The sequence below is a fragment of the Phyllobates terribilis genome, unplaced genomic scaffold (assembly GCF_046119375.1).
Source record: "Phyllobates terribilis strain yellow unplaced genomic scaffold, ASM4611937v1 Scaffold_2__4_contigs__length_985480577, whole genome shotgun sequence".
NCBI lineage: Eukaryota > Metazoa > Chordata > Amphibia > Anura > Dendrobatidae > Phyllobates > Phyllobates terribilis.
The window spans coordinates 778291600-778309781 of record NW_027362762.1 but is presented as its reverse complement, the minus strand read 5'-3'; the positions used below and the strand labels follow the sequence as shown (position 1 = coordinate 778309781).

At 46.2% G+C, this 18182-nt stretch overlaps 1 pseudogene; it reads right to left on the bottom strand.

Annotated features, from left to right (window-relative positions):
• Window positions 1-1187: 1187 nt before the first annotated feature.
• The window catches only part of LOC141252976 (arylsulfatase H-like), a 215921-nt pseudogene continuing 198926 nt past the window's right edge, over window positions 1188-18182 (bottom strand).

Here is an 18182-nt window from a genome sequence, read left to right as displayed (position 1 = left end):
TACATTTTTGGTGTGAAATGATCAAAAGTTTTTTTTTTTTTTTAAGATTTTACTCTATTGAGTTCAATTGGAAAATCAGAATCAGCAATATACCCTGATTGTGGATTTTGCTGCAGATTACCTGCAGATCCACAACAAAATCCACCAGCTCTAAAAAGCTTTTTTTCTTTAAAACAAATAATGTTTTTTAATCTATTTCCATGGTGCTCCTTTGTCCTACGCCAATCTATATAAAACTGGACCTCCAGCCAATCACAGATTGCAATATTGACATATGTGACATCATCACAGGAGGGTGGGTTAATTAGCATGTCACCAGACCAATGGAGTCACCTGTGGAAATGATTCTATTAGCCAACCCTTCATCCATACAGAATAGCCACTTTTAATTACATTGCTATAATTGATCACCCAGAATATAATTACATCTAACAAATTATTCGTGATAATCTCATAGGAAGTATTGGCTGCAAAGATAGCTTAAAAAGAGACCGTCTTCAGCTGAACTTTTGAAGGCAATTACTATGTCCAAGTCTGGGCTCCCATGGGACCTCTCATACTTTGGTAGCTCATTCCAACCATAAAAAGCAACACGTTTTTAGAGAAGAGAGTCTTATTGATTTTCCGCTAATATGTAAAATAAGTGATCATAATAATTCATAAGAGATCCAGGATATCAGTCATAGCTCCCGTGGCAATGAGAACCCTGAAATCTATGTAAACCAAGCAAATTCATTTATTTTGAAGGGGTTATCCCATAAGGAACATTTATCTATTTGTGAAATGGGTAAAATATTATGATTTCTAGGTGCCCCACTTTTCACTAGAATTGGAGTCTCAAGCTCCATGTTCCTTCTTATTTTCTTGCCACAATGAGGGAAGTGTCAGTGTAGCTCCAGTGCATATGTCTGACCATCTGATGTCTATAGACCTTGAGTATTGAGAAATATTCTTTGAGAGATAACCCCTTTTAAGTAATTCTCGTGTCACTCACTGTGATTATACTGTGGCTCCCATTACAGACAGGAATACCCAATCTTACCTAGACTGTAGTCAGTGTATATAAAAAAGAAAAAAAACATTTTTTAAGATTTTTAATAAATTTACAAGCTGCATCACCATAACTTTTTGTAAATAAACCTCTAACTTTCTCAAATTTACACAAATGATAATTTCTTTTAGTACAATTATTTAGTATTTTCTTCATTGCACCAACAGAAAGGAAAAGTTCCACAGCATGGCTGCAGCCGGGGATCCCACAGGTTGTTGAATCCATACAGCTGCTGGGGCACTGCATGTAACGTTGCATTATGGTGGGCTACAGCATTCTGTATGGTTTGCAGCACTTCATTGTAAAGTTCTGAATCAGTAGGGAGAGGATTCTTCTCTGAAGGATCATTGGAGAGATAATAAAGTAGTGGAGGAACGTGGTAGATCACCTTCTCACCACTGCAGGGGCACACCTTAGAGCCATAACATGCCCCAGCTCCTGGACTGAACATCGGAGATATATAATGAACCTTCCAAACGGTATCACCTGAAAAAAAAAATATATTTTATTAAATGAACCATTTGTAGCATTTTATTATCTATTTTCATAGATAAGCCGGCATCAATAATAAAAAGTTCTACAATATTCCAGTGTACTTGCTTTTTCAGCTCATTAATGGTTTGCAAGTTCAGTGGTTACTGTTATTCGGTAGGAACGAGAGTTGGGTGAATTGATTTCTGGGACTCGACTCCATTAGCCAGGTCAGTGCTCTGTGACAGCTAGATGGAACCTCTCTGAATCTCACGACTAGCGATGACAGAGCACTGAGCTGGCTAATCGACTGCAGTCCTGTGAATCGATTTGCCCAACCCCATATATATACACTGCTCAAAAAAATAAAGGGAACACTCAAATAACACATCCTAGATCTGAATGAATGAAATATTCTCATTGAATACTTTGTTCTGTACAAAGTTGAATATGCCGACAACAAAATCACACAAAAATCATCAATGGAAATCAAATTTATTAACCAATGGAGGGCTGGATTTGGAGTCACCCCCAAAATGAAAGTGGAAAAACACACTACAGGCTGATCCAACTTTGATGTAATGTCCTTAAAACAAGTCAAAATGAGGCTCAGTATTGGGTGTGGCCTCCACATGCCTGTATGACCTCCCTACAATGCCTGGGCATGCTCCTGATGAGGTTGCGGTTGGTCTCTTGTGGGATCTCCTCCAGACCTGGACTAAAGCATCCTCCAACTCGTGGACAGTCTGTGGTGCAATGTGACGTTGATGGATGGAGCAAGACATGATGTCCCAGAAGTGCTCAATCGGATTCAGGTCTGGGGAACGGGCGGGCCAGTCCATAGCTTCAATGCCTTCATGTTGCAGAACTGCTGACACACTTCAGGCACATGAGGTCTGGCATTGTCCTGCATTAGGAGGAACCCAGGGCCAACCGCACCAGCATATGGTCTCACAACGGGTCTGAAGATCTCAAATCGGTACCTAATGGCAGTCAGGCTACCTCTGGCGAGCACATGGAGGGCTGTGCGGCCCTCCAAAGAAATGCCACCCCACACCATTACTGACCCAATGCCAAACCGGTCATGCTGAAGGATGTTGCAGGCAGCAGATCGCTCTCCACGGCGTCTCCAGACTCTGTCATGTCTGTCACATGTGCTCAGTCTGAACCTGCTTTCATCTGTGAAAAGCACAGGGCGCCAGTGGCGACTTTGCCAATCCTGGTGTTCTGTGGCAAATGACAAGCATCCTGCACGGTGTTGGGCTGTGAGCACAACCCCCATCTGTGGACGTCGGGCCCTCATACCACCCTCATGGAGTCGATTTCTAACCCTTTGTGCAGACACATTCACATTTGTGGCCTGCTGGAGGTCATTTTGCAGGGCTCTGGCAGTACTCCTCCTGTTCCTCCTTGCACATAGGCGGAGGTAGCGGTCCTGCTGCTGGTTTGTTTCCCTCCTACGGCGCCCTCCACGTCTCATGGTGTATTGGCCTGTCTCCTGGTAGTGCCTCCAGCCTGTGGACACTACGCTGACAGACACAGCAAACCTTCTTGCCACAGCTCGCATTGATGTGCCATCCTGGATGAGCTACACTACCTGAGCAACTTCTGTGGGTTGTAGAGTCCGACTCATGCTACCACGAGTGTGAAAGCACAACCAACATTCAAAATTGACCAAAACATCAGCAAGAAAGCATTGGTACTGACATGTGGTCTGTGGTCCCCACCTGCAGAACCACTCCTTTATTGAGTGGGTCTTCATAATTGCAAATAATTTCCATCTATCGTCTATTCCATTTGCACAACAGCATGTGAAATTGATTGTCAATCAGTGCTGCTTCCTAAGTGGACAGTTTTATTTCACAGAAGTTTGATCCACTTGGAGTTATATTCTGTTGTTTAAGTGTTCCCTTTATTTTTTTGAGCAGTATATATATATATATATATATATATATATATACATACAGTACAGACCAAAAGTTTGGACACACCTTCTCATTTAAAGATTTTTCTGTATTTTCATAACTATGAAAATTGTACATTCACATTGAAGACATCAAAACTATGAATTAACACATGTGGAATTATATACTTAACAAAAAAGTGTGAAACATCTGAAAATATGTCTTATATTCTAGGTTATTCAAAGTAGCCACCTTTTGCTTTGATGACTGCTTTGCATACTCTTGGCATTATCTTGATGAGTTTCAAGAGGTAGTCACCGGAAATGGTCTTCCAACAATCTTGAAGGAATTCCCAGAGATGCTTAGCACTTGTTGGCCCTTTTGCCTTCACTCTGCGGTCCAGCTCACCCCAAACCATCTCGATTAGGTTCAGGTCTGGTGACTGTGGAGGTCAGGTCATCTGGCTTAGCACCCCATCACTCTCCTTCTTGGTCAAATAGCCCTTACACAGCCTGGAAGTGTGTTTGGGGTCATTGTCCTGTTGAAAAATAAATGATTGTCCAACTAAACGCAAACCGGATGGAATAGCGTGCCGCTGCAAGATGCCGTGGTAGCTGTTATGATCTGCTACAAGCACTAAGGAAAGAAAGGAGATCTGTCCCTACAATAGAACTAAGCTGAATCCCTACGATGTAACGGGGAACCTGATCCTGCGATCAGACCCACTAAAGTCCTCGGCTAGTCTGAACGAAGACCTATAGATGTGAGGGAAGGGATCCCTACAAGAACTAGGGACTGGGAGAAAGATGGACACCTCCTAGCAGAAATTGTAGCAGAAATAGGACAAACAAACAAAATAGAACATAGAGGTCCGAAGACCTAGCAAAACTGACAGAGAAAGGTAACAGAGTACCAAGCTAGCTCAAGAGTAGAAATTACAATGAAGTCCAGCAAGGCCAGGAGGGCGGAGCCGGATTAAATAGGCAAAAATGGTCATGTGACCAGCAAACTAGAAAAAACCTAACAGGAGAGTTCTAACAGTAGCCATGCTGGTTCAGTATGCCTTCAATTTTGAATAAATCCCCAACAGTGTCAGCAGCAAAACACCCCCACACCATCACACCTCCTCCTCCATGCTTCATGGTGGGAACCAGGCATGTAGAGTCCATCCGTTCACCTTTTCTGCGTCGCACAAAGACACGGTGATTGGAACCAAAGATCTCAAATTTGGACTCATCCGACCAGAGCACAGATTTCCACTGGTCTAATGTCCATTCCTTGTGTTCTTTAGCCCAGACAAGTCTCTTCTGCTTGTTGCCTGTCCTTAGCAGTGGTTTCCTAGCAGCTATTTTACCATGAAGGCCTGCTGCACAAAGTCTCCTTTTAACAGTTGTTGTAGAGATGTGTCTGCTGCTAGAACTCTGTGTGGCATTGACTTGGTCTCTTATCTGAGCTGCTGTTAACCTGCGATTTCTGAGGCTGGTGACTCAGATAAACTTATCCTCAGAAGCAGAGGTGACTCTTGGTCTTCCATTCCTGGGGTGGTCCTCATGTGAGCCAGTTTCTTTGTAGCGCTTGATGGTTTTTGCAACTGCACTTGGGGACACTTTCAAAGTTTGACCAATTTTTGTCACTGACTGACCTTCATTTCTTAAAGTAATGAGGCCACTCGTTTTTCTTTACTTAGCTGCTTTTTTCTTGCCATAATACAAATTCTAACAGTCTATTCAGTAGGACTATCAGCGGTGTATCCACCAGACTTCTGCACAACACAACTGATGGTCCCAACCCCATTTATAAGGCAAGAAATCCCTCTTATTAAACCTGACAGGGCACACCTGTGAAGTGAAGACTATTTTCGGTGACTACCTCTTGAAGCTCATCAAGAGAATGCCAAGAGTGTGCAAAGCAGTCATCAAAGCAAAAGGTGGCTACTTTGAAGAACCTAGAATATAAGACATATTTTCAGTTGTTTCACACTTTTTTGTTAAGTATATAATTCCACATGTGTTAATTCATAGTTTTGATGCCTTCAGTGTGAATGTACAGTTTTCAAAGTCATGAAAATACAGAAAAATCTGGGATAATGGGAGACTGGGGAACCAAGAGATAGGGAGAACCGTGTAGTGGGTGAGGGTGGAGTATGCACATATAGGTTACACTTAATAATTCATATTTAATAAACAGCCATCTTGGGCGCATGGTTCTTTGATTGTGATCTCCATCCCTGAACGTGGCTTCTGGGTGAACCTGCAGTGGATGGAGACATGGACCTCATACTCTGGCCTTGAGTCGAGGGGCAGGTTGGAGTTAACTTATGTCTCAACTCAGTCAAGGACCATACCCAAGAAAGCCTGGAGCTTAGGAGTGTAGCTCCATCGCAAAAGGATCCCAGGGGGATGCAGACGGAGCGGTATACACCCCCTGTCCTCGCTATTCTGGCCTAATCAGAGGGATTCCGGCTGCAAGAGGGGTACTGGCCCCCGACACCTGACTTTGCTACTCCACGTACTAGTCAGGGAAGCTCGGCAGGCCCAGAGGATCCCACTGGGTAACGGAAGGAGCGGAGATGCCAACCATACCCTTTTTCTGAGCGTAGTCCAGAGGGAGACCCGGCCTATCTACACACACAGACAGGAGAGAACTCAGTCTGAAGTCTAGGAACACTCTGGTGCGGGGTCCTGATTAAGCACTTGAATTACTCGGAGGTTGTCGAACCCCCGTTCCTGGTGACCGCAGAACTCCGTGAGGAGCAGGGAGAAGCCTTGCAGCTGCACTCTCTACCATGAGTAAAAACCCTGGAAGTCAACCCCTATGGCCTCCGGACTCTTTATTTCTGCACCGCACCGCGAAGCACCAGAACTCCTACACTACAACTCCCTCCATTTTCTCCTCTGCCCTGAGGCCCTGCTCCGCCTGTGGGGAGTAGCATCAATGTCGGCTGCCACAACATCCCGCCTCAGAGGACTGCAGCAGCGCTGGTGGCCTTCACCAGGTACCACAGGTGGCGTAGTCGATAGCAATCACTCAACCCTGATAGCCCATACCACCCCTTTTTTTAATGTGACGGCCCTGGGCACGGAACGTGTCCTGTCCATGGCTGCCTCCCCAACATCTGACCCGGCTCCGAGTACCCCATTTCCCAGGGAGGGCTGTTAGCGTCACATATATATATATATATATATGTATATACATATATATTCCACTGTACGATCACTGCTAGTTCCACAGTAACAAAAAAAAGCTACTAGCTCCCACCACCAATTGGCTGACTGGACACCCGTTACATATGGCTTCAAGGGTGCGATTTACATAGCAAGAAGAACAGAGCTATTACATTTTATATATTTAATGAGGAAAGGTAAGCAGTGTCTATAAAAAATATACAAAGATGATACAAATATACAAAGATGATACAAAATGGGAACAAAACAATACAGTATATACAATTACATACAGTAAAAGGGAATAACGAAATAAAATTACTAAATCTGATGTAACGGAAATGGCTCAGAACATAGCAGAAACAAGTACTCCTTAGGAAAACGGACAGAACCCACAGCAAACTGTAGCTTCCAGGACTGACAAATGACCAAACCCAATTTCTGCTTTTTATTAGATCAAGGTTACGCCCTCATACCTCCCCTTAAGGATCTCATGTGGGGGCTGGTTGTGGGATGTGCCAAGTCCTTTAAAATTTTATGATATCCCCTACTTTCAGAATAGTTTTGCCACTGGAGGTCCCAGGCGGTCGATAATGTCGTTTTGTTTCTTATAGCGATTTTACCTGTCTATTGAAATGAAACATGACATGGATAGCACCATCCATTGGACGATATTAAGTTGGGGTGTTTCTGCTTGCCTTACAGTGATGTGATTGAATGCATAATGTGCGTCCTTTTGCTACAATGCCAAAAATATATCTCCCATAAATATTAGAGCATTGCAAAACCCCAATATTCATCACTGACCACTAGCTTCATAATGTCTCGGAGCTGTCCTTTGATCAGAGGAAGCTTATGCCTGGGAGGCGTACTTCTGTCTTGTTGTCTTTTTCTCAAAGCATTTCTCTGCTTTAATTAGCTGGTCACTGGAGGAGGCTTATACTTCAATGGAAATAGAAGTGTCAGCTCTCTCTCACTTCCTCAGTTATAATTAGTTTCTCCTTCCCCTAGTTTTAATTTGTTTCTCTATTCCCAGCTATAATTAATCCCATAAGTTAAATGTGAAGATGATATGTTCCCTCTCCGGAGATGTTTTATGGATTTTAATTTTTGGCTATGACATATATGTATTGATACCATTTAGAGACACATAGTGGGAGACATTTACTATGCTAAATTTTCTAGAATTCTGGAGTGATTTGCACCCTGTATGACTTGGACAAATGGAGCGACTTGCCATTTGTGGTTTTGTGAGAGTGCAAAATTGGCATACTTTTTCTGCACAAAATAAGTCAACAAACAATTGGTGTAAATCTAGACTAGACAATCTAAAGATATGCCATGTTTATAACTCATTTTTGGTAGTAATGGATAAAAAAACACAGCAATTCTGCATTTTTATATATGGTGTAAGTGGCATGTTAAGGCTATATTCAAACATCTATTTTCATTTTTAGATCAATAAGAAATGGACTGTTTATCACTCAGGTTTTCCATTTGTTCCATCTATTGTTTTTGTCATCCTTATTTAAAAACAGAAGCAACTTTTTTAGCCACTGACATTAAAAACCTGAAAAAAAAAGTTTGTCTTTTATGTTTTATCCTCATTTGAGAACAAATGTAGGATACGAGCTATATTGTGGCCAGTGTTATTCTTCATCTGCTTAAAGGGCAGTACTTCCACAGGCGGAGGGGGCAGGGTAGACGCAGCGGCTTTTAGTAAAGTACTCTCACAAACGGGTTTGCAGAGTACACACAGCGGCTTTTACCACCCAAATAGCACATACAGTGGGTACAGAAAGTATTCAGACCTTTAAATTTTTCACTCTTTGTTTCATTGCAGTTATTTGGTAACTTCTAAAAAGTTCATTTTTTTTCTCAATAAAGTACACTATGCACCCCATCTTGACTGAAAAAAAACAGAAATGTAGAAATTTTTTCAAATTTATTAAAAAAGAAAAACTGAAATATCACACGGTCATAAGTATTCAGACCCTTTCCTCAGTATTGAGTAGAAGCACCCTTTTGAGCTAGTACAGCCATGAGTCTTCTTTGCAATGATGCAACAAGTTTTTCACATCTGGATTTGGGGATCCTCTGCCATTCTTCCTTGCAGATCCTCTCCAGTTCCGTCAGGTTGGATGGTGAACGTTGGTGGTCAGCCACTTTCAGGTTTCTCCAGAGATGCTCAATTGGGTTTAGGTCAGGGCTCTGGCTGGGCCAGTCATGCATGGCCACAGAGTTGTTCTGAAGCCACTCCTTTGTTATTTTAGCTGTGTGCTTAGGGTCATTGTCTTGTTGGAAGGTGAACCTTTGGCCAAGTTTGAGGTCCAGAGCACTCTGGAAGAGGTTTTCATCCAGGACATATCTGTACTTGGCCGCATTCATGTTTCCTTCAATTGCAACCAGTCATCCTGTCCATGCAGCTGAAAAACACCCCCAGAGCATGATACTGCCACCACCATGTTTCACTGTTGGGATTGTAATGGGCAGGTGGTAAGCAGTGCCTGGTTTTCACCACACATACCACTTAGAATTATCACCAAAAAGTTCTATCTTATAGTGATGAGCGAGCATGCTCGCTACTGCTCGGTGCTCGCCCGAGCAGCTCACAGCTCAAGATGCTCGGCGCTCGCCGAGTTTTTCCGGGGTTGCTCGGCGGGATCTCGGGTTCCCTCCCTGCATGTTTGGCGCTCTTTAGAGCACCAATCAAAATGCAGGGATTGCCTGCCACTCATTGTAATGCCGCAGCCATGGTGGTTGTTGCAATAGAGTGATTGGATGGCCACACAGTGTCATCAGGTCTATATCAGACCTGGCACCGCTGTGCTCGTCACAGTCACTCCGGAATCAGGCAGAGTAGGGAGAAGTGCTGCTGTGTCAGGGAAAGATTTGCTTGTGTATTAGGTAGTGGAGGGAGAAAAACCATAGATTACACATATCCAGCTTAACAAACAGTCCTTTTGATGACTAACTAATCCATCGGCAGAGATATCAGGCAGGCCGTGTATGTAGGCAGGCAGGCAGTGTATATAGCAGACTGCAGTGCATATAGCACAAGAGGCTCCATTCCAATTCTGCCTTCTGCTGCTGTTAGATATTTCTATACAAAGGCCCAGGTCTCAGGGGCCAGGAATACTTTTTTTGGATCTTAATCCTCATTATTTGCTTCCACACGGTCAAGTCTCAGTAGCCGTGAGTCTGGACCGCATATTCCTCACCCTGATCCTCCTTCCTCCCACCATGCCGAGTACCCAACTGATCCCACACTTGGACACTCTGAAGAGCTGTTCACTTTTCCATTTATTGATTCGGGCATCTCGCCCCCGGTCCACTTGAAGCGGGGCAAGAGGAGATCATGTGTAGCGATGACCAAATATTTGAGCAGCCACGGTCACACGAAGGCGACGATGAGAAAGTGTCACAAAAGGTGGACGATGATGAGACACAATTGGCAGAAAGTCAGGAGGAGGACCAGGGTTCGGAAGTGGAAGACGAGGTGGTGGATGATATATTAACTGACCCAACCTGGCAGGAGGACATGCAGTGCGAGGACAGCAGCACACAGGTGGAGGGGGGCAGAGCACCCTAACAAGCAGGAAGAAGCAGTGTGGTGGCCGCAGACAGAAGGCAGGCAACCACTTCCCGTAACACCAACACAAAGGAAGTTGCCAGTACAACTGTTAGGTCTTCCCGAGTCTGGTTGTTTTTTAAAAACTCTGCCGATAACCTCAAAAAGGCTATTTGCACCACCTGCCAGGCCAGCATCAGGAGGGGTGCAAAACAACCAGCCTGACCACCACCAGCATGATCAGGCACATGGCAACAAAGCACCTGACTTTGTGGGCCGAACCCCAGGGTCCAGGAACAGTGTCTGCAGGTGGCACCATTGCTTCTTCCACTGTTGTGCATGCAAGCCAATCCACTGTCCGTGGTGCATGCGAAGATGCCTCCGGTCCTGCACCTGTCGTTGCGCACTTTCAAGTAGCAACATTAGGAAGCACGTCCATGTCCTTATCCCAGTGCAGCGTTCAGTTGTCCATACCCCAGTCCTTGGAACACAAGCGCAAATATGCAGCCAATGCCCCACAGGCCACACTACTAAATTCTTACATTTCATGACTGTTTGCACTCGAAATGTTGCCTTTTAGGCTTGTGGAGATGGAAGCATTCCGCAACCTGATGGCGGCGGCCGTCCCTCGGTACTCGGTCCCCAGCCACCACTATTTCTCCCTGTGTGTCATCCCCGCATTACACGAGCACGTGTCCCAAAACATTAGCTGTACCCTCAACAACGCAGTTAACGGGAAAGTCCACCTAAACACGGACACTTGTGCTTGTGGGCAGGGACGGTACATCTCGTTGATGACACACTGGATTAACATAGTGGAAGCTGGGACCAGTCGGACCTTGGGACGGAACACGTCATCCCGACGCCAAGGATTGTAGACCCTAGGTCAATCAGGGTTGCCCTCACGGTCTACAGCTCCTGCACCTCATCCTCCTCAGCCTCCTCCTCCTCTTCAGCCTCCATCTCCTAATTGACCACATCAGTCACAAGCTGGAAGAACTGCAGCAGTGACTCGGCCAAGCGGCAACAGGCTGTGCTGAAGCTAATATGCTTAGGTGACAAACCGCACAATGCTGAAGAGTTATGGACACCTCTGAAAGAGCAGGCAGATCTGTGGCTGACACCGCTGACCCTACAGCCAGGCATGGTCATGTGTGACAATGGCCGCAACCTGGTGGCGGCTCTGAGTCGAGACAAGCTCACACACGTACCATGCCTGGCCCATGTGTGTAACCTCGTGGTTTAGTGGTTTCTCAAATCCTACCCAGAGCTGCCAGATCTGCTTGTTAAAGTACGCCACCTGTGTGCCCATTTCAGAAAGTCAGCTACAGCTTCCGCCGCCCTTGCAGTGTTTCAGCAGCGTTTGCAGCTTCCGGCTCACAGACTGGTGTGTGATGTCCCTAGTACGTGTTAGAACTCTACACTGCAGATGTTGGGAAAGATTTGTGAGCAGAAGAGGGCAGTTGTTGAGTACCAGCATGAACAAGGCCATCGGCATTCAGTTCTGACTCCACACATAAGACCTCAGGATTGGACATGGATGTCAGACATATGTGCCATCCTCCAAAACTTTGAGGACTCCACCAAGATGGTGAGCGGCGATGACGCCATAATTAGCATCACCATCCCGCTTCTCTGTCTTCTGAAACGCTCTCTGCTCACAATCAAAGAGGATGCATTGCAGGCCGAGCATGATGAGATGGAGCAAGGAACCTACAGGGTGATTACACACAACCAAGTCTCATCTCATCCCAACGTGGATGGGGTGACAATGAGGAGGAGGAGGAGGAGGAAGGACAGGAGCTAGTTTCATGCACTATAGATGGTACTACCTGCACAGCTGTCCTACCGTCTGTTCAGCGTGGATGGCCAGAGGACAAAAAGAAGAAGGAGGAGGAGAGCATGGTCAGTCATCCTCTTGGTGAGGACACGGATGTCTTGCCTGTTAGTAGTCTGGCACGCATGGCTGAGTTTATGTTACGCTGTCTCTCCCATGACCCTCGCGTTCTCAAAATTTTGGGTGACAGTCATTACTGGTTGGTGACACTTCTAGACCAATGGAGAACTCTATATCTCTTATTCCTGAGGTGGACAGGTCTACAAAAATGGGGCAGTACCATAAGGCCCTTGTTGCGGAACTATTAAAAAAATTACCATCTGAAAACGCTGGCGGCAGAGGGCACACTTCGTTGGACAACCAAGGAGTACAGGCGAGAGAGACACGACTTCAATCCAGCAGAGGCAGGGGAACACTGTCAAAGTTCTGAGAGAGTTTTCTCAGACCCTCCCATCGCACAGGCCCTGAGGCGTGGGGTACTCTCACAAGGAGTGCAAAGTTTGAAAAGTTGCTGAGGGAGTACCATGCCGACCATACCACCGTCCTCCTTGATTCCTCTGTGCCTTTTAATTATTGTGTATCCAAGCTGGATACGTGGAATGAACTGGTTCTCTATGCCTTGGAGGTCCTTGCCTGCCTTGCCGCCAGCGTTTTATCAGAGAGGGTTTTTAGTGCTGCTGGTGGAATTATAACTGATAAGCGCATCCGCATGTCAACTGAAAATGCTGACAGGCTGACTCTTATAAAAATGAACAAGGGCTGGATTGAGCCAGAATTCTCAACACCACCGAATGATAGCAGCGTAACATAAATCAAATCCAGTGTCTTTTCTTGGGAGGTGTATTCCCATGCACCTTTTCACACCCACACATGGATATACGCTTCCTGATTTTGGCTATTTGCTCTTGTCCTCCTCCTTCTCCTAATCCTCCACCACCATATCACCAGGGTGACCGTGGTCCGTGATGCAACACCCACATAATTTTTTTAAAGGGTGTTTATGATACCCGTAAAAAAAAATTTATACAGTATGTTCATGTATACCCCCCATGGGAAAATGTTTGTCAGCCCATACACTTAGTGCATGGGCATTACAAGTATAAGAGGCCCGCTCCTTTCTAATGGGAACATTTTTTTATGAGGCCCTCCTCCATGTCTCTTCCAAGGGGCATTGAAGTGCCTCCAAATTTTTTGCAGCCCTTGCATTCACTGTTTAGGCCAACACTATGGGAGACTCTCTCCTTTCTAATGGGAATTTGTCGTTACTGTGGCCCTGCTCTATGTGTCTTTAATTTCTTAGTGGGGTTTTTCCTAAATTTAGTCAGCCATTGAACTCACTGCATACCCTATAACTGTGTAGCAGACCCTCTCCTTTCTAATGGGAACATGTCATACTCGTTACTGTGGCCCTGCTCTATGTGTCTTTCAGAGTCCCTCCATCATAAATTAAACAGGATGTGTCTGATGATGTGTTACACACCACATTGCCAGATAAGGTTATAAAATGTTAAAATAACATTTGTCGGTGAATGAATTTGCCTTAAGAATAATGTAAAATAAACAACAGTAGGATCTTTCTTTAGTATAAAAACAGAGTCGCCAATGTAACCTCAATGTAATCACACTGTTCAGCTCCTGCACCTCCTCCTCCATCTCCGAAATGACCACATCAGTCACAAGCTGAAAGCACTGCAGCACTGCCTTGACCAAGCGGTGACAGGCTGTGCTGAAGGTAACATGCTTAATGCTTAGGTGACAAACCGCCCAGCGCTGCAGAGCTGTTGAAAGCTGTAACACAGCAGCTTGATCGGTGGCTCTCACCGCAGAACATACAGCCAGGCATGGTCATGTGTGACAATGGGCAGAACCTGGTGACGGAGAAATGACAGCCGGAGTAGATACGGTTTCCCTCTATGCCAGTCCTTTCACTGAGCTAAAGAATATGGATGTGGTGAAATACAACTCCCAATGAGAAGCTATTTCAGATTGAAAAACATTGGGCCCACCAGAGGATTTGATTCTGAGGGTTCACCTTTCTCCCCCGCTCAAGAGCCCCATAGCAGCTGCAAAGTTAGCGCTATCATGATCTCTCCTGATGTAGAAGCCAGGGCACACCAGAGGATTCTCTGGTGCGACCATCCAACCCTGCCGAGAAGCAGTCCTGGCTAAAAAAAAGTGTGTGGGAAGGTTCCCGGACACTCTATGGCTGCTTTTTAACTGAGGTGGAAACCCACGCAAACATGGGGAGAATATGCAAAATTCTTGCAGATGTTGTCCTTGCTGGGATTTGAACCAAGGATCCCAGCGCTGCAAGGCTTCAGTGCTAGCTACTGATCCAATGTGCTGCTGTTCACCCTCTGATATCTAACAGGCTGGAGAAACTTGCACCTACTGCCACTCTATCTTCAGCTCCTTTGTGAGAAAATGTATTTGGGCAGCCACTCAGTCTACCAAATAAAATTCCTGAGAAGGAAATTGGGGAAGGCTTCGCTACTGGTACTGGGGGCAGTGCTAATACCATGGCGTCGTACCATAGTTTACTGGAAATATTCCAGGCTGTTAGGAGGCATGCAGATTCCCACAGAAAAGTACCAGCAGTAATGTTCAGGGACCCACGCTTGTAGAAGGAGGAGACAACACCAGGAGAAATAGTGGCAACTGGAGACCGAGTATGACACGAAGCATGAGGTTGTGAAAAGCTTCCGCCTCTATGAGCCTAAAAGGCCACATTTCAAGTGAAAGCAGCTTTAGAGGACTTCCTGGGAGAAATCACAGCTGGAGTAGATATGGTTTCCCAAGTCCTTTCACCAAGCTAAAGAATATGGCTGTGGTGAAATAAAACTCAGCAAAAAAAAGCTGTGGACTGACTGCGTACCGTCCCTCGCCACACAATCACTTGACCACATGTTTGTGGGTAGGCGGTCCTTCCCAGTAAGTTCACTGGAGAGGGCACGGGTAATGTTGTGGGACCCGTGCTTGTGGAAGGCGGAGACGATACCGGGAGAAATAGTGGCGGCTGGGGACCGAGTATTGACACCCAGCCCTCGCCGGCATGAGGCTGTGAAAAGCTTCCACCTCCACGAGCCTAAAAGGCCCCATTTCAAGTGCAAGCAGCTGCCCAGAAATCTGCCAGTTTAGTATTGCAGCCTGTGGGTTGGTGGGTGGCTGGCTGCATACTTGCGCTTGCATTCCAAGTAACAGAAAACTAAGCAGATGGTGGCCTCTATCATCATCATGGCCTCACCTCGGCACTATGAACTCTCCAGAACGAGAAGCCAGGGCCCACCGGAGGAGTCTCCGGTTTTCTGGTGGGTCCGTCCAAGCCTGCAGAGAAGCAGCCCTGGCTAAGAAAAGTGTGGGGGAAAGTTCCCAGACACTCTATGGCTGTTTTTTTTAATGTGAATCGGACGTGCTTATGCATGTTATTTCTCAGACCGGATTGCAGATCAGGCCATTGCTCAACTCTGTAGTCATGAAATTAAATGCGCAAAGAAAGATGTTTGTGTGTCAAAGCACCACCAAGAAGTGCGAGTTGATGCTGCCATTGCTTCTGCAAAAGCTGCTTTAGAGGACTTCCTGGGAGAAATGACACCCAGAGTAGATATGGTTTCCCTATATGACAGTCCTTTCTCAGCAAAAAACAGCTGTGGACTGGCTCCGCACCTTCCCTGGCCACACATTCACCTGTCCACGTGTTTGTGGTTAGGCGGTCCTTCCCAGTAAGTGCACTGGGGAGGGCACGAGTAATGTTGTGGGACCCGTGCTTGTGGAAGCCGGAGACGACATCGAGAGAAACAGTGGCGGCTGGGGACAGAGTATGGACACCTGGCCGCTGCTGGCATGAGGTTATGAAAAGCTTCCGCCTTCACGAGCCTAAAAGGCCACATTTCAAGTGAAAACAGTTTTAGAGGACTTCCTGGGAGAAATTACAGCTGGAGTAGATATGGTTTCCCAAGTCCTTTCACCAAGCTAAAGAATATGGCTGTGGTGAAACACAACTCAGCAAAAAAAGCTGTGGACTGTCTCCGTTCCGTCCCTGGTCACATTCATTTGTCCACTTGTTTGTGATTAGACGATCCTTCCCAGTAAGTACACTGGAGAGGGCACGGGTAATGTTGTTCGACCCGTACTTGTGGAAGGCGGAGATGACACCGGCAGAAACAGTGGCGGCTGGGGACCGAGTATGGACACCCGGCCGCCGGCATGATGTTATGAAAAGCTTTCACTTCCACGAGCCTAAAAGGCCACATTTCAAGTGCAATCAGCTGTCAAAAATTTGGCAGTATAGTATTGCAGCCTGTGGGTTGGTGGGTGGCTGGCTGCATACTTGTGCTTGCGTTCCAAGGAATGGGGTAGGGACAACTGAATGCTGCACTGGGACAAGGACATGGATGGTGATTGCTGCAAGTCTGCAATGACAGGTGCATGTCGGGAGGCATCTTCGCATGCGCCAAGGATCACTTATGATGGGCACACTTTTAGGCAGTGACCTGGGAGTCAGAGATGCTTCCAGAGGTCTTCCCCATGCTGTTCCCATGTCTTTTCAGCACTGTATGCATGTGTCTGATGATGTGTCACACACCACATGGCCAGATAAGGTTGTAAAATGTTTAAAGTACATTTGCTGGTGAATGCATTTGTCTTGGTTGAAAGCAATGCAAAAGTTCAAAAATGCATCAAAAACGCTACGTGTGAACATAGCCCAAGGTGTGAAGGAGTATTTTTGTTTTCGGTTATTTATTTTGGCTTATATGCAAGTCATTACCCTGGTAAGGATGTTCCTTAACATATTTCCCAGGAAAATACATTTTGGTTTCATTTTTGTATGTTTTATTGTGAGTCCATAAAAGTGGCGTAATACTCTGACAACGTTGTTGACAGCAGTGATCTGGGAGTCATATATGCTTCCATTGGTCTTCCCCATGCTTTTCCCATGTCATTTGAGCACTTTTCCCATCGATTTGGGCAATTTTTAGGCCCTCTGCAGACCGCCGGGGGGAGCCGTCTGAAAAATGCTTGAGTTTCCCATAGACTTACAATGGGCTCATTGCTCGGGTCGAGCACTTGAGTATTCCAATGTGCTCGACCCGAGCAACGAGTACCCGAGCATTTTAGTGCTCGCTCATCACTACTATCTTCGTCTCATCAGACCAGAAAATCTTATTTATCATGGGTTTATTCATGGGTTTTTGAGCAAACTTTATGTGAGCTTTCATATGTCTTGCACTGAGGAGAGGCTTCCGTCGGGCCACTCTGCCATAAAGTCCCGACTGTTAGAGGGTTGCAGTGATAGTTGACTTTGTGGAACTTTCTCCCATCTCCCTACTGCATCTCTGGAGCTCAGCCACAGTGATCTTGGGGTTCTTCTTTACCTCTCTCACTAAGGCTCTTCTCCCACGATTGCTTAGTTTGGCTGGACGGCCAGGTCTAGGAAGACTTCTGGTGGTCTCAAACTTCTTCCATTTAAGGATTATGGAGGCCACTGTGCTCTTAGGAACCTTGAGTAATGCAGAAATTCTTTTGTAACCTTGGCCAGATCTGTGCCTTGCCACAATTCTGTCTCTGAGCTACTTGGGAAGTTCCTTTGAGCTCATGATTCTCATTTGGTCTGACATGCGCTGTGAGGTCTTATATAGACAGGTGTGTACTGACGCGCCCCCTGGGCCATGTTCAAGGGATACCCGGAGCCGGATCTGGATAGGGGTAGTAGTCCTTGTGGCGGTGACCCGGTCCGTGCCCAGGGTGTCAGACTAAGTGGCGGTAAAATAGCAGTAGATGTTGGACGACTACGCCACCCGTTGAGTACAGCTAAGGAGCTGCTGCTGCAGGGCAGACCGCTGAGGCCGGTGGTAGGATTGTGCAGCGTGATAGTATAACCCCCAACGGGAGGGGTATGGCCTCAGGGCAGCCGACGTGGATGATGGGGGTAGCAGGAACCACTCGGAGACGGTACGGTGTAGTTCAGGGTCTTTACTTGTGACAAAGATAGACCCTCCCGGAGTACTGGCTAGCGATCGGGGCCTGGTCAGTCCATGAGCAGATGGGATCCCCCTTGGCCAGGCGGAGTTGTAGGCCTCCCAAACTAACTGTACTCTTCTGGCTACCTTGCTAGAGGCGGGTATAAGTAGCCCACGTCCCTGAGTGTACCGTGTGGTGCTCACCCGTATGGCCGGTGACTCGGGGC